Consider the following 18448-nt stretch of genomic DNA (forward strand, 5'->3'; position numbering starts at 1 on the left):
CAACCTTCCAAAAGAAAACATCCACCACCCATTCTATCAAGAATAAAAGTACCTCTTCTATTAAAAAGTAACATCATAAAAAACCATAATTTTTATTAACTTAAGGTATTAACAATGCATGCTGAAACTGACCGAACAAAATTCTTTTCTAAATATCTTAATTATGTGTGCATTCCATGATGCTTTTAATGCAATTAAACAAGTGGGTGTTGCAAAGCTCTTGCAAAGCTATTTCAAAATTTCATTTTTACTTGTGGCTATTTTTGCTGTTTCCTTCTGAGTAGTATATAGATAGATATATAGACAAATACCCCGTATATAATGGAGAAGGAAATGGCAACCCACTCCAGTATTCTTGCCTGGAGAATCCGAGGGACGGAGGAGCCTGGTGGGCTGCGCACAGAGTCGGACATGACTCAAGTGACTTAGCAGCAGCAGCAGCAACCCCATATATAAAGTATGAAAGTTGAAAAAGTGTCAGTTGCTCAGTCTGTCTAAATCTTTGCAACCCATGGATTGTAGCCCACCAGGCTCCTCTGTTCATAGTATTTCCCAGGAGAAAATACTGGAGTGGGTAGCCATTCCCTTTGCCAGGAGATCTTCCCAACCCATGGTTCAAACCCAGATCTGCGCTGCAGGCAAGTTCTTTACCTTCTGAGCCACCAGTTCAGTTCAGTTCAGTCGCTCAGTCTTGTCTGACTCTTCGCGACCCCATGAATCGCAGCACACCAGGCCTCCCTGTCCATCACCAACTCCCAGAATTCACTCGAATTCATGTCCATCGAGTCAGTGATGCCATCCAGCCATCTCATCCTCTGTCGTCCCCTTCTCCTGCCCCCAGTCCCTCCCAGCATCAGAGTCTTTTCCAATAAGTCAACTCTTCACGTGAGGTGACCAAATCATTGGAGTTTAAGCTTTAGCATCAGTCCTTCCAAAGAACACCCTGGACTGACCTCCACCAGGGAAGTCCATAAAAAGAATATATGTACTTTAACAAATATATGTACTTTATATATATGCTTTATTTATATACTTTATATAAGAGTTCTGTTGATAATAGATTACAACAAAGATTTTAAATAATTGGAGAAATTTAAATTTTTGGAAAGGCAGTGCTTAAAATGTGTAGGTTTAATAGAAATTCATATGCTAATTTGAGTATAAACATTCTTTTAAACATTCAAAGGTAATCTGCATGTTCTAATTATTGTCTTTTAAAAATCGTATATTTCTGCCCAAATGTAAACATTCTCAAAAGTCTTACCAGTGATTAATTTGCATTATGGTATATTTTGAAACATTGATAATGTCAATGCTGCTGCTGCTGCTAAGTCGCTTCAGTCGTGTCCGACTCTATGCGACCCCAGAGACGGCAGCGCAGCAGGCTCCCCGGTCCCTGGGATTCTCCAGGCAAGAACACTGGAGTGGGTTGCCAGTTCCTTCTCCAATGCATGAAAGTGAAAAGTGAAAGTGAGTTGCTCACTCCTGTCCGACTCCTAGCGACCCCATGGACTGCAGCCTACCAGGCTCCTCCGTCCATGGGATTTTCCAGGCAAGAGTACTGGAGTGGGGTGCCATTGCCTTCTCGGATAATGTCAATAGAAATTATTTGAATATGGGTAAAATGAATTCTAAATCCATAATCTTCAATAGTCCTTATTCTAATTTGCATTAGAAATTCACCAATAGTTTCTTTACCAAACTTGATTTTAAATTACTTATCTTTATGCTTGTTACATCCCAGCTGAAGTGAAAGGACAGAAATGATAGGACTATGTCAGGAGGAAAACTCAACTACTCAATACCTAGAGATACAGCAGCAAGACTGGGTTGTATTTGGGGAACTTGAGGAGCATAACATAGTGGATTCTCTTCTTATCTACTGGAGATACCTTTCATTTAGAAAATCTCAAGTTTGGCTTTTAATCAAAATTTGAAAATGTCATTTTCATGATCTTGCCATAAACCTATAGAAACATGTGCAATCCTCTGGAAAATTCAAGTCCAAACCCCTCAACATGGTACACAGTCCCCAGCTCCTGCTAACCTTCCCAGCTTCCTCCATCTCCACACAAGTTCCTTCAGTCAATTTTAGCCACTCCAAAATTCCTACTAATCAGGACACCTTCTATTTATTCCTTCTTCTACTTCTTTTTCTGTAATACTCTTTCTTACCGTTCCTGTTAAAGAACACCTGATTCAAATCAAACATCTCCTTTGCAAAATCCTTCCCAAGTTCTTTCCCCTCCTTCCTCTTCCAGATGAATTAATTTCGACCTTCATTGATCTCCTACTGTACTCTGTGCACACCACCATAACACAGTGATATACTCAGCAGCTAATGCTTCCTACCTGTTGGTAAGCCCTCCTTCCTAGAGGCTTCTAAATTCCCTTGGGGCTTTGCACCATCAGTGAAATTAGCTCAATTCTTGTTCCATTTTTAAGGGTGTATGGTAGCAAGGCCACCAAGGGGACTGAAAGTATTCCACGCCCATCTTGTTTTCACCTGTCATGTGAGCTCAATTGCTCAGTCGCGTCTGACTGTGAGACCCCAAGGATGGCAGCTCACCAGGCTTCTCTATCCGTGGGCTTGTCCAGGCAAGAATACCAGAGTGGGTTGACATTTCCTACTCCAGGGGGTCTTCCCAACCCAGGGATTGAACTCATATCTCTTGCATTGACAGGTGGATTCTTTACCACTGAGCCACCTGGAAAGCCCTTTTCACTTACTATATCCAGTTTTTAAAAAGAAAGACATGACATTGTAAATCAACTATACTTCAATAAAAATTAACTAGAAAAGAAAAGTAAAAGAAATACATGGTAGAGTGACTGGATGTTTGCAGAGTGAGTCAGTCTCTACACTTTGACTCAACATGGCTAAAAATTGCTTAACAGACCGGATGTCATTGCTCTCTGTTTTTGTGATTTAGTAGTGTATCCATGTTGGGCACTCTAATGATTTATATTTTGAAAGTAGTATTGTAATCATGCCATAAGGCATTAGTGAACTATTTGACAAGAAAATCATCTGATGAACCTTCTGAAAAGTAAACTGTATGTGTAACTGATACTGAGGAATAGTAATTCAAAATACCTGTTGAACAGAAAAGGGCAACTTTGTTTCATCCTTGAGGTTGGAGCAGTTCCTTGCAAGACCATCAAAATGCATAATTGGCAGCTCTTGCAGATGGCAGAAACCCAGGTGGGCTGATAAGCTTTTGAATTACATGATCAAGCAGGAACTGATAAAATGAACTATATCTGGAATGAAGAATCTGCATATTTAACATTGAAGCCACTTATATCAATGTGCATATAGGGATTTTAGTTTACCACAATTTTAATATGAGCCAAAGCGAGCTACTACAAATTTAGAGCCAACGCCATAATTCAGCTCTAGCCAGCAAGTAAGACATCTTAACTCCGACCATATGCAGTATACAGTCCTAACATCACATATAAGCCCATATAAAGTACGTACTGTGATTTCATTTTAACATCATTATTTTTCTCTTTTTACTTTTAATGTATTTAATTCTGTGATCACACTAACATATTGTAGCAAGCCTGGCGTGCTACACTCCATGGGGTCACAAAGAGTCAGACACGACTTAATGACTGAGCAGCAACAATGCTGTGATATTTTATATCTCTTTGGTAACTTATTTGGAAAAAAAGACTCATCGTAGACTCATCGTTTAAGTGAAAGAATGTGATATAGCTACACCATGGTGATGTGATCTTAGGCTATAAAGCACAGGTGTTTCATTTGGTTACAGGATATAATAATTCTCATTGCTCTTTTTCAAAAGTTGAGTACTTCTGCAGTATTTTATACAGGTTTGGAAAGTTTAGTTTATAGGTCATATTGATTCACTTGAGAGTGAATCAGTTACACAGTTTAACATGTTTACAGATTGGTCATAGAAGCAAAATCCATCTTATTTAGAAGATATGTACTTCAGACCGACAGAAACAGAATGAAGAGCTTCAAAAAAAGAATAAGATGTTCTCTTTTAAAAGGGGGCTTCCCAGGTGGCACTAGAATCCACCTGCCAATACCAATTTAAGAGAGATGAGAAAGAAGTAAAATTTAGAATGCATTAAATATAGAAGACTTCAGCATGGCAAACATCTAAATGACCTCTAGATGAAGGTCTATGTGTGAATATGTTGAAGAGCTCCAGAGGGCAACATCTGGACCAATGGTTGCAGAGTCTGGAAGATGGGTTTGGGCCCAGTAGGAATACATTTTTCTAACAAGTGATGCTGTCCAAACCTGCGGTGCTGATACTCAAGCAGAAGTTCCTGCAGTGGCAGAGAGAAAGCAAATGTTCTAAGAGGCAGCCAGAGAGCACCTCCTCCCAGGGCTCCTCCTGGAAAGCTCTCCTGACCCCCTTACACAACATCTGTTTGTGTGTCCATATCTCTACCCACTAGAATGTCAGCCTCCTCAGTTGGAAAGCATATCCTGGCACCAACTATAATTCTCAAAACATAGTAAGTACTCAAAAATCTTTACTGAGTGAATTTATTATTAAATGAACTAGTTTATTAAGACTGAATGTGATAACCTCACAGGTTCTTTTTCAGTTCTTGGTGCCTACAGTTGTGTAGTTAATAAAAAGAAGCATTCTTGAGGTGCTTTGCCAGAAATTTTGATGGCATGAAAGTAAGATGTTTAATCATTTCACATACACACATTCATGAATGCACACACAAAAACACACACAATACATATAGGGACAACCCAATTTCCTGTTTCTGAAAAAGAACTGTACCAATGAAAAGAAGTCAGAAAAAAAAAAAAATACAGGGTAGAAATCTAAAATTACTTAATAATGTGATATAAAAGAAAATCTCTGAAGCTATGTGATCTCTTTAAAGACAAAGGAAATTATAGAAATTTGGATTTTTAAAATAAATTCATTTAGAGATATGATTGAGGAATAACATTAAATTGCTAATCTTTACTGATTAACTCTAGATAGAAGTAGAAGATATTAAAATATAGTTGCCAGTAGTAAGACTATCTACTAGAAGTTCTAGAAATGAGATTTGTCCCTCCCAAACTACTAGAGAAACAAAGTGTCGTAAAAGGTTGAATAATTCAAAATGCATGAAAGAAGACAGAATATAATAATGAACAAAATAAGCCCAAACATATTAGTAACCATAATAGCTAAATGATTTCATTACACAGTTTAAAGTAACAGGTTTACAGATTGGTCATAAAAGCAAAATCCATCTCATTTAGAAGTTATGTACTTCAGACAAATAGAAATGGAATGAAGAGCTTAGAAAAAAAAAAATATGACGTTCTAATTTAAATAGGAGCTTCCCAGGTGGTGCTAATGATAAAGAATCTGCCTACCAATGCCAGAGACATAAGACACAAGGGTTCATTTCCTAGGTTTGGAAGATCCCCTTGAGAAGGAAATGGCAACCCAGTCCAGTATCTTTGCCTAAAAATTCCATAGACAGAGGAAGCTGGCATGCTACTGTCTATGGAGTCACAAAGAGTTGGAGAGGACTGAGCACATAAACACAATTTAAAAAAAGAGAGAGAGACTTAAAAGCAAAAAGAATTTGAACACTAAAACATGGATATTTCACATTGATAGAAGATAAATATAACTTATTAAGGCACACAACAATGAACATAATGCACATGACAAAATAAGTTCAGAATATATAATGTAAGAACTGACTGAAAGCCAGAGAAAACTCAAAAGATTTGCAGTCACAGTAGACAATATTAGCACATCTCCTTGAACTTTATAAAATTAAAAGAAAATGACGGTTTCACATAACAAAACCTGTAAATTTTGGTTCAACTACAGAGAAATTCAACTTTAGAAAATGAGTTCAGTTCAGTTCAGTCACTCAATCATGTCCAACTCTTTGTGACCCCATGAACCGCAGCACCCCAGGCCTCCCTGTCCGTCACCAACTCCCAGAGTCCACCCAAACCCATGTCCATTGAATCGGTGATGCCATCCAACCATCTCAACCTCTGTCGTCCCCTTCTCCTCCTGCCCTCATGTTCAGTTCAGTTCAGTTCAGTCACTCAGTCGTGTCCGACTCTTTGTGACCCCATGAATCACAGCACGCCAGGCCTCCCTGTCCATCACCAACTCCCGGAGTTTACTCAAACTCATGTCCATCGAGTCGGTAATGCCATCCAGCCATCTCATCCTCATGTTACTGTAATTTAATTTAACAACACGTTAAAAGAGATATATTATATATTTTATATTTTTAAATATTATATTACTAAATATATGCTGAAAACACTTAATATCAAGGCAACATGTACTTACTCTAATAAAAGTCACAAAAAGAATTTATAATAAAATTCTCGTAGTAAAATGTACTAAGTGATACATTACTGGAAGCATCTCATTTAACTCAGGAAAAAAGTAATGATTCCTGGCTATCATCATTATTGTGCATCACTGCTCTGAAGCGTTAGTAGTAAGTCAAGAAAAATAGGAGGTACACTGTGTGGGAAAAGGTCAAAACTATCATTATGATCTGATAATATGGTGTTTCTCTTAGAAAACCTAAGAGAATCAACCAGAAATGCATTAGAGTTAATAAGACAGTTCTTTAAAATGGCAGCCTGAGGTTTAGCGTTCCTAAGAATAAACCTGGCTAAGCACTCAAGAATGTGTGCTCAGTCCTGTCTGAATCTCTGCAACCCTGTGGACCGTAGCCCGCCAGGCTCCTCTGTATGGAATTTCCCAGTTAAGAATACTGGAGGGGGATGCCATTCCCTTCTCCAGAGATCTTCCCCACCCAGGGATCGAATCCATGTCTCTGGTGTCTCCTACATTAGCAAGTGGAGTCTTACCACTGATACATATGGGAAGCCCTAACAAAAAGTTTGCTTAAATCTGTTAGAGAAAGCGTCTAAGCAATCCTGAAAAGATATAAGCAAAGACTTAACTAAAAAATTAAATACGTATTATTTTCATGGGTAAGAATATTATACATATTGGGAAAATGCCAATTTTAAAAGAAAATTTCACATTTGAAAAATCTGTAAATTCAGTACAGTCATACTTGAAATCAAGACAAGATTTTTTAGTGAAGCTTGAGAAAGTGATTCTAAATGCCATTGGAAGATAAAAATCTACAAAAATAGCTCTGACTATTTTTTTAAAGAATAATTATTGCTGAAGTCAGGAATTTATGTCTTTGGATAGCAACATATATTTTTAAAAAGCTGTGTCAATTGAATTAAACAGCATAACATTGATTTAGAAGTAGATCAAAAGCTCTATAAAACAGAAGAGCAATTGGTAAACTTTTTCTTTCAAGGATCAGTTAGTAAATATTATAAGCTTTGCAGGACATTCAGTCTTTGTTGCAATTACTCAATCCGTGTAGCAGGAAAGAAGGCTTAGAAGATAGTATATGAATAGATGGAACTGTGTTCCAATAAAATTTAATTTACAAAACAGGCAGCAAGCCTGAGGCTATGACCTGAAATAGAGCATCCAGGAATGCCCCAGGATTATTAGAAATTTAGAATGTAATAAAAGTAGGATTTCAAATTGTATAAGATGAGGGTGGATTATTCACTTCTCAGCTATCTGAGGGATGAAAGTAAATACCTGAGGGATAAAGTAAAATAGATAAATATCTGAGGGATAAAGTAAAATAGTGCATTATATAAACATAAAATATATGTTTATATAAATTTTAGAATAAGCATTAGAAATTTTATAGTATCTTTTTTAAAATACAGGCTACTGAGTAGTATTGAAGCAACAAAGGCCTTCTTCTCTAGAGAACAAATGTGTGGTTATGGGGGGAAGGGATAGTTAGGGACTTTGGATATGGCATGTACACACTGCTGTGTTTCAGTGGATAACCAACAAGGGCCTACTGTGTAGCACAAGGATCTCTGCTCAGTAGCATGTAACAACCTAAATGAGAAAATAATTTGAAAATAGATACATGTTTATGTATAACTGAATCACACAACACTGGTAATCAACTATGCTCTAATATAAAATAAAAAGTTATTTCCTAAAAAAAAAAAAAAAAAAAGAGGCCTTCTTAAATGATGGAAGAAAAGCACTGAGAAAAATATTGTTAAGTTTGACTACCAAAAACTAAAAATATTTTCATTAACAAAGATACAATGATGGAAGAAAAGCACTGAGAAAAATATTGTTAAGTTTGACTACCAAAAACTAAAAATATTTTCATTAACAAAGATACAATAACAGCAAAACAGATAAAATTTATTATCCTTATGAACTTACATTTCAATGGGGAAAACAAGACAGATTAAAGTTATAGTGAAGCTGTGTACTAACAAAAAATTAAAATAGGTAAAGGGCATATGAAATGACAGGAGAGGTACTGAAACAGTTGCATTTTTGGAATCACCTTACAGCAGTATCAGGGACAAAAAAGAAGAAAGTGAGTTAAAGTTGTAAACTGCTGACTGTGTACAGAGCATGTTGCATACATCATCTCATCCAGTTCTCACAGCCACCCTTGGGCATATGCTGTTTATACGTTTTTCACATCTCAGGTGATACCACCAAATGAGCAAACAACTCACCGACCCACCTACCCTAAAACAAACTCTGACATTCAAGCAATTAAGTCGATATTTCCAGTTCAACATGGAGAGAGAGATTCAACAAATAAAAATGGTTACCCTTTAAACTGTTTTGAGCTATTATTTACACAAGTAATAAGTCAAAATGTCCAGAGACACTCAGAGTGCTCAAACAAACCCTGTGCACACCAGGACCTAGAGACCCCACAGAGACTGAGCCAGAATTCTGTTTGATTGTCTCCTGCAGAGGTGTGGGTCAGCAGTGGACTGCTGCAGGGGCAGGGGCTCTGAGTGCAGTAGACATGGGTATGGCATAAGCCCTCTTGGAGGAGGTGGCCATTAAACCCACCATAAAGCCAATAAAATTTACACAAGACTGGGAAACAGATTCTTGGAGGGCATAAACTAAAACTTGTGCAAACCAGGAACCAGGAGAAAGAAACAGTGACCCCTTAAGAGGCTGACCCAGACTTGCCCGTGAGAGTCCAATAGTCTCCGACGGAGGCGTGGGTCAGCAATAGCCTGCTGCACTTCAGTATTCTTGCCTTGAGAACCCCATGAACAGTATGCAAAGGCAAGAAGATAGGACACTGAAAGATCAACTCCCCAGGTCGGTAGGTGCCCAATATGCTACTGGAGATCAATGGAGAAATAACTCCAGAAAGAATGAAGAGATGGACCAAAGAAAAACAACACCCATTGTGGATGTGACTGGTAATTGAAGTAAAGTCCAACGCTTTAGAGCAATATTGCATAGGAACCTGGAATGTTAGGTCCATGAATCAAGGCAAATCAGAAGTGGTCAAACAGGAGATGGCAAGAGTGAACATCAACATTTTAGGAATCAGAGAACTAAAATGGACTGGAATGGGTGAATTTAACTCAGATGACCATTATACCTACTACTGTGGGCAAGAGTCCCTTAGAAGAAATGGAGTAGCCATCATAGTCAACAAAAGAGTCTGAAACACAGTACTTGGATGCAATCTCAAAAATGACACAATGATCTCTGTTCATTTCCAAGGCAAACCATTCAATATCACAGTAATCCAAGTCTATTCCCTGACCAGTAATGCTGAAGAAGCTGAAGCTGAATGGCTCTGTGAAGACCTATAAGACCTTCTAGAATGAACACCCAAAAAAGATATCCTTTCCATTATAGGGGACTGGAATGCAAAAGTAGGAAGTAGAGATACCTGGAGTAACAGGAAGATTTGGCCTTGAACTACAAAACAAAACAGGTCAAAGGCTAATAGAGTTTCGCCAAGAGAATGCACTGGTCATAGCAAACACCCTCTTCCAACAACACAAGAGAAGACTCTACACACGGACATCACCAGATGGTCAATACCAAAATCAGATTGATTATATTCTTTACAGCCAAAGATGGAGAAACTCTATACAGTCAGCAAAAACAAGACCAGGAACTGACTGTGGCTCAGATATCATGAACTCCTTATTGCCAAATTCAGACTTAAAGAAAGTAGGGAAAACCACTAGACCATTCAGGTATGACCTAAATTAAATCCCTTACGATTATACAGTGGAAGTGACAAATAGATATAAGGGACTAGATCTGATTGACAGAGTGCCTGATGAATTATGGACAGAGGTTCATGACATTGTATAGGAGGTAGAGATCAAGACCATACCCAAGAAAAAGAAATGCAAAAAGGCAAAATGGTTGTCTGAGAAGGCCTTACAAATAGCTGAGAAAAGACGAGACACGAAGGGCAAAGGAAAAAAGGGAAGATATACCCATTTGAATGCAGAGTTCCAAAGAATAGCAAGGAGAGATAAGAAAGCCTTCCTCAGTGATCAGTGCAAAGAAATAGAGGGAAATGATAGAATGGGAAGGACTAGAGATCTCTTCAAGAAAATTAGGGATACCAAGGGAACATTTCATGCAAAGATGGGCACAATAAAGGATGGAAATGGTATGGAACTAACAGAAGCAGAAGATATTAAGAAGAGATGACAAGAATACACAGAAGAACTATACAAAAAAAGATTTTCATCACCCAGATAACTGCGATGGTGTGATCACTCACCTAGAGCCAGACATCCTGGAATGTGAAGTCCAGTGGGCCTTAGGAAGCATCACTACGAACAAAGCTAGTGGAGGTGATGGAATCCCAGTTGAGCTATTTCAAATCCTAATAGATGATGCTGTGGATGATGTTGTGAAAGTGCTACACTCAATATGCCAGCAAATTTGGAAAACTCAGCAAGGGCCACTGGACTGGAAAAGGTCAATTTTCATTCCAATCCTGAAGAAAGGCAATGCCAAAGAATGCTCAAACTACCACACAATTTCACTCATCTCACATGCTAGCAAAGTGTAGCTCAAAATTCTCCAAGCCAGGCATCAACAGTACATGAACGGTGAACTTCCAGATGTTCACGATGGATTTGGAAAAGGCAGAGGAACCAGAGATCAAATTGCCAACATCTGTTGGATTATCAAAAAGAAAGAGAGTTCCAGAAAAATATCTATTTCTGCTTTATTGACTATGCCAAAATCTTTGACTGTGTGGATTACAACAAACAGTGGAAAATTCTTCAAGAGATGGGACTACCAGACCACCTGACCTGCCTCCTGAGAAATCTGTATGCAGGTCAAGAAGCAACAGTTAGAACTGGACATGGAACAATAGATTGTTTCCAAATAGGGAAAGGAGTATGTCAAGGCTGTATATTGTCACCCTGCTTATTTAACTTATATGCAGAGTACATCAGGAGAAATGCTGGATTGGAGGAAGCACAAGCTGGAATCAAGATTGGCTGGGAGAAATATCAATAACTTCAGATGTGCAGATGATACCACCCATATGATGGACAGAAGAAGAACTAAAGAGCCTCCTGATGAAAGTGAAAGAAGAGAGTGAAAAAGCTGATTTAAACTCACCGTTCATAAAATTAAGATCATGGCATCTGGTCCCATCTCTTCATGACAAATAATTGGGAAACAGTGGAAACAGTGACAGACTTTATTTTCCTGGGATCCCAAATCACAGCAGATGGTGACTGCAGCCATGAAATTAAAAGATGTTTGCTCCTTGGAAGAACAGTTATGACCAACCTAGACAGCATATTAAGAAGCAGAGACATTACTTTGCCAACAAAGGCAAAGTTGTCAAAGCTGTGGTTTTTCCAGTGGTCATGTATGGATGTAAGAGTTGGACTATAAAGAAAGTTGAGCATTGAATAGTTGATGCTTTTGAACTGTGGTGTTGGAGAAGACTCTTGCGAGTCACTTGGACTGCAAGGATATCCATCCATTCCATCCTAAAGGAAATCAGTCCTGAATATTCATTGTAAGGACTGATCCTGTAGATGAAACTCCAGTACCTGGCCACCTGATGCAAAGAACTGACTCATTTGAAGAGACCCTGATGCTGGGCAAGGCTGAAGGCTGGAGAAGAAATGGATGACAGAGGATGAGATGGTTGGATGGCATCACCGACTCAATGGACATGAGTTTGAATAAATTCCAGGAGTTGGTGATGGATATGGAGGCCTGGCGTGCTGCAGTCCAGGGAGTTGCAAAGAGTCAGACATGACTGAGTGAATAAACTGTACTGAATCATAGTCTCTCCATTTTATGAAAGAGAAAACTGAACATGTAGAAGTTATGTCTTTTGCCCATGATCACACAGCTGATAGGAGAGACAGGATTGAAACCCACACTGTTTGCCTACAGAGTATGTACTCTTAACCACCATACTGTGGTAATTATCTCTGTCTGTTACTGAGATCATCCGAGGGGAAGATAATGAAGGATAAGAGAGAAAATAAGGTCTTAAATAAGGCTTCAATAACAGACTGAGTAATTTAGATGTGATATTCCAAGAATGTATTGAACATTCAGTAAATAACTCTTGACCAAGTTCTAAAATTTCAGCAGGTACTTCTTAGGTATTTCTCTCATGGTGTTAGTTTAACACCAGTTGGGGGTGCACTTGAACTATAAAAAGTATAAAAGGAATGTCATTGTTTGAAAAAATATGAATTACAGAGCCAAATAAACTCAAAGAACCACCCCACAAAAGATATGTGCATAAAAGTCATACCTAGGTACATTGTAGTCTGTGTCTAAAAACTAAAAATAAAACTAATGATACAGATAAAATCTAAGAACTGCCAAATAAAAGAAAATGTAAAAATTACCTCTAACATCTGATCAGAAACAGTGGAGACCAGAAGACATAGAAGAATATGTTTAAACTAGTGAAAGAAAAAAAATGAATCCAATTCTCTATCCAGTAAAAATAACAAGTCTGTACACCTAAATCTAACATATTAAATTTATATTAAATATAAATGGACTAAAAAACTATTAAAAACAGATGCATCACATTAAGTAAAGATACAAGACTCAAATGTAATTATCTGTAAATGATACACTTTAAATATGAAGTCACTGATAGGTTAAAATATAAGCATGGAAAAAGACATGCAGTGCAGCACCAAACATAATGCAATTGGAGGGGCTACAGTAATGTTAGATAAATTAAACTTCACAACTAGAAATATTACCAGGTATCAAGAAGGACATTTCATTAAGAGAAAGAATCAAGCACATATAAAAATCATAAATGGGTATGTAGATCTAATAAGAAAATTTCAAAAACAAAAGGCAAATATTTAAGAAAAAACTTAGACATAAAAAGATGCCTAAGAATAGTTAATTTCAATGCTCCTCTCTTGGGAATTGATAGAACATACAGATAGAAAATCAGTAATAATTTGGAAAAATTGAACAATGCTGCCAACCAACTTGACCAATTTGACATTTATAAAATACTGCATTCAACAAAAGCTGGAGTATGCATTGTTTTAAAGTACAAAGGAATATTTCATATTTAGACTATATGCTGATATACTGTGTCATAGAACAAGTATTAATAAATTTAAAAGGATTGAAACAGTGTACAAAGTGTTGGCCTATCATAATGAAATTATTAGAAGTCAATCCTTAAAAGATACAGGAAAAATGCCCCCAATATTTGGAAATTAATTCACATAATTTTAATCATGTGGGTCAAAAAATGAATTACAAAAAAAAAAAGTAGACAGTATTTTGAACAGAATTTTAAAAGTTCACAGAAACTTGCCCTATGTGGTGTAATTGGCAATTCAAAGGGCATGAAGCTTGACTAGTTCCCTTCAGGTAAAATCAGAATAGTTGGGTGGATCATAGAGCTCTGATAGAGAAGAGTACAGAAGGGGGTCAGAGAGGGATCAGGGCCAGATCTCCAGTGGGCCCAACTCAGGGAGTATTTCTATTGTTTGTTGTTGTTGTTCATTTGCTCAGTCTTGTCTGACCCTTTGGGATCCCAGGGACTGCAGCACATCAGGTCTCCCCAACCCTCACCATCTCCCCGAGTTTGCCCAAGTTCATGCCCGTTGCATCGGTGATGCCATCCAGCCATCTAATCCTCTGTCACCCTCTTCTCCTTCTGCCCTCAATGTTTCTGAGCACCAGGGACTTTTCCAATGAGGTGGCTGTTTGCATCAGGTGACCATAATACTGGAGCTTCAGCTTCAGCATCAGTCCTTCCAGTGAGTATTCAGGGTTGATTTACTTGACTGGTTTGGTCTCCTTGCTTTCCAAAGGACTCTCAGGAGTCTTCTCCAGCACCACAGTTCAAAGGCATCTATTCTTCTGTGTTTTGCCTTCTTTACAGTTCAGTTCTCACAACCCTACCTGACCGCAGGGAAGACCATAGCCTTGACTGTATGGACCTTTGTCAGCAGCGTGATGTCTCTGCTTTTAAACACATTGTCTAGGTTTGCCATATCTTTTCCTGCCAAGAAGCAACTGTCTTCTGATTTCATAGCTGCAGTCGCCATCCGCAGTGATTTTAGAGCCCAAGAAAAGAAAATCTGTCACTGCTTCCACCTTTTACCCTTCTATTTGCCATGAAGCAATGGGGACAGATGCCATGATCTTAGTTCTTTTAATGCTTTAAGTCAGCTTTTTCACTCTTCTCCTTTACGCTCATCAAGAGATTATTTCATTCCTCTTCGCTCTTTGCCATTAGAGTGGTATTATCTGCATATCTCAGGTTGTTGATGTTTCTCCCACCAATCTTGACTCCAGCTTGTAACTCATCCAGCCTGATATTTCACATGATGTGCTCAGCATATAGTTTAAACAAACAGGCTGTCAGCAGACAGCCCTGTCATACTCCTTTCTCAATCCTGAACCAATCAGTTGTTTGATACAGGGTTCTAACTGTTGCTTCTTGACCCAAATACAGGTTTCTCAGGAGACAGGTAAGATGGTCTGGTATTCCCATCTTTTTAAGAGCTTTCCACAGTTTGTTATGATCCACACAGTCAAAGGCTTTAGTGTAGTCAATGAAACAAGGGTAGATGTTTTTCTGGAATTCCCTTGCCTTCTCTAAGATCCAGCGAATGCCGGCAATTTGATCTCTGGTTCCTCTGCCTTTTCTAAACTCTGCTTGGATGTCTGGAAGTCCTTGGTTTACATAATGCTGAAACCTAGCATGCAAGGTTTTAAGCATAACTTTACTAGCATGGGAGATGAGTGCAATTGTTCAATTAACAGCTAAACTTAGCCTTCAGTTTACAGAACATAGGACAGTACCTGGGAGCATTCTAATAAAGATGTGGAATAAATTAATAAGTAAAATTCTTCTTGACCATTAACATAACCAAGTCAACATTGTTCTTGTCTTGTGTTGACATGGCTGCCAAGTGATTGGTCTGAGTGTGTCTAAGAACTCCTTTATTCCCCCTAGACTCTGTACTCCCATTTGCCTCCAAGTGATTTCCACTCACTCTGTTCATAAATTTTTGCCCTTTAATTTTGGGGGTTTTGTTTGTTAGATATGGGCTTCCCTGGTGACTCAGACAGTAAAGATTCTGCCTGCAGTGCAGGAGATGAAAGAGCTGTGAGTTCAACCTCTGGGTTGGGAAGATCCCCTGGAGAAAGAAATGGTAGCCCACTCCAGTATTCTTGCCTGGGAAATCCCATGGACAGAGAAGCCTGGACTACCACAATCCATGGGGTCGCACTGAGTGACTCATGCCTGAGCGACTAACACTTTGTTACATATAATATTGGCCTTATGACCCTTTCATCTCTCAAAATATTTGGAAGAGTCTCTCTGACAACATTCACTGGTGCCTGTGGGTAATAATGATAGTTGATCTTCCTTCTATTTGAAGATAAACAAAGGAAAACCTCAATTCAAATAGTATTATCAAAATGGAAATTCATTCATTCCACACATATATCAGTATGATATAGAATCAGGAGGTTAATAAAGTATTTTTTAATATTGAATTCTATGAAATTAAATTATCTACTCCCTTTATTATGTTAAATAATGCTAAAGCCAAAACCTATTCTTTATTTTAAAGTAAAATAGCATATTCAGGATTGTTTATGTTAAAAGACATACATTTTTATGTGTTCTGATTTTTTCATGGACTTACACAAAATAATACCCAAAGTGTATTTTTTTTTAATTCACTTTTTACAGGCAGTACATTTTTCAAGTGGAAGAGTCATGTCAGTAACGTGGAGGAGAGGAGTTTTTCAAAGACAGAACTTTAAGTTTGAAAATTAGTGACTAATGGAGCATATCCAGTAGGTATTTTTCATACAACTTAGCATCATCATTATATAATGATGCTACTTTGATGTGAGATTAACCCAGACACATGATTTTTCATCCAAAAGTATCTCGATTATAGAACAATGAACAGAGCAGTTATAATGAGAGGAAAATACTAGGATTAAAAAGTTTTAATGCAAAAAAAGATAAAATTTGTAGTAGACTTGTTATTTACAAATAGTGCTAAGTCCATCATAGATAAAGAAGAGAACTATGAATATGAAGAAAATGACTCAGAAACCTTTCAGCTAGGGATAAGATGTTGTAGCATTAAGATAAACAAGTCCCACTTTTTAAAATTTCATATAAAGTATACATCAAGTGAGAACTGAAGTGCACTGCACTGTATCTCCTACCTCAGTCCAACATGATGAGAGGAGTTTGGTTAATACCTTTGGATTTTCATCTTTGTGATGATCTACACATATTATTGTAACAGGGTAATAGCGCAGATGTTGACCAAACCTTGACTTGAAAACTCTCCTAATCCCATCCATCCCCTGTGTCATATCCTTCAGTTGGTAAAGGAAATAGTCTCCCAGTTAGTTCTGGTGATTCTCTAAAATGAGTCACCAAGCAAACCTGGGCTTAACACGTGAGGAGGTAAACTTACCTCATGTTTACAAAGTAGGTTTCAGTTTCACAGCATACCTGATTTGGAAATTACCATTGCCTTCACTGATTGGAGAGGAGGACCTGTGGCTTTATTTAGGGCTTTGGTAACTGAGCTGGCAGAGAAGCTGAGGGACATGTCCACAGATTCATGAGCAGCATGTGATGACTCTGAACTAACACGTCATCAACTATAATCTCTGCCTCTCGTGTCTCTTAATTAAAAATCAGTCTCAGGTCTCTCTGACTTCCCAGGTGGTTCAGCAGTTAAAAAAAAAAAAATCTGCCTGCCAAGCAGGAGACATGGGTTCAATCCCTGGGTTGGAAAGATTCCCTGGAAGAGGAAACGGCAACCGACTCCAGTATTCTTGCCTAGAGAATTCCATAGACAAAGGAGCCTGGCGGGCTACAGTCCATGGGGTCACAAAGAGTCAGACACAACTAAGTGACTAAACAAGATCTCTTCAAATTGAGACTTTGTCTGAGTCATTCACCAGAAAGAAGGATGATCACAGATCAGTGCCGTTAAGTCTGAGACAGTTAAGTCATGAGGAAATACTAAAGGACACTGTCATTACCTTATGCTGGGTATAGACCTCTGTGTTCCTTATCTGAGTATGAGCCTGCTTTAGTTATCACCATCAGGTTCTGACTGTGTCAAACATCTATCATTTTATAATACACACTTTATAGCACCTTGTTACTAAAAACAAAGATAACTTTGTTACTAAAACAGAGCTGCTTCCTGGAAGTCCCTCCATATTCGTTATTACCTGAAATAATTATGGTATTTCAACACAGCTCCAGTAAACGTGCTGATAGACATATCATAGATTATAAACACATCTATTGAGATGCTAACCATGGCTGCAAAGCAGATTATCTTATTTAAAGACACTGGTTTTAAAATTTAGACATTTAATTTAATTATCTTTTCCCAGAAGTATATAAGGAAAGCAGAAACCTAGTGTGAATAACATTATCTTCATAGAAATGAAAACTTGCAAGAGCATTTTTTTTTTGCCACAAACTCAATAATTTTAGTATAATCACTAACTATGCTTTTGTTTTACAGAACCAGTATGATTTGAAAAAAGAATAAAATTGCTTTTAAAGTACAAAAATAATTATGAACCACTTGAAACGTAATGTCTGTGTTTTATTTCTCATCAGAATTCATTAGTGTGTAACATCAATAATTTAGCCCATCATTTGCCAACACTGACTTGGCTCAGTAGTTCAATCATGTAACCCTGTAAACTCACTTTCCATTAAAATGAATGTTGCTGACAAAGGATAACTAAAGAGATACTTCATTTATTAACTAAAGAGGTACTTCATTTATCAACATTTTTAAATTAGGAGTTTGGGGTCCACAGAAGCTTAGCTGGATGATTTATTTGAAGGATCTTTATATTAGACCTAAAGACTTGTTCCAAATCATACGATGCTACCCACAAAGATAATCGCATTTCATTTGTGTAACATGTGACTCTGGGCTCTCTCTTTAGAGGCAGGCGTAGCCACCTGCAGAGAATCAAATGACCTACCAGAATGAAAACTTGACTGCTTAGTATAAAATTATGAAATGTGCGGC

General features: G+C 37.8%; 1 protein-coding gene across 1 annotated transcript in view; it reads left to right on the forward strand.

The window, feature by feature from the left end:
* The window catches only part of CCDC178 (coiled-coil domain containing 178), a 410587-nt gene that overhangs the window by 369399 nt on the left and 22740 nt on the right, over nucleotides 1-18448 (forward strand). The gene's annotated exons all lie outside the window — the stretch shown is intronic.

The sequence above is a fragment of the Bos taurus genome, chromosome 24 (assembly GCF_002263795.3).
Source record: "Bos taurus isolate L1 Dominette 01449 registration number 42190680 breed Hereford chromosome 24, ARS-UCD2.0, whole genome shotgun sequence".
Classification (NCBI taxonomy): domain Eukaryota; kingdom Metazoa; phylum Chordata; class Mammalia; order Artiodactyla; family Bovidae; genus Bos; species Bos taurus.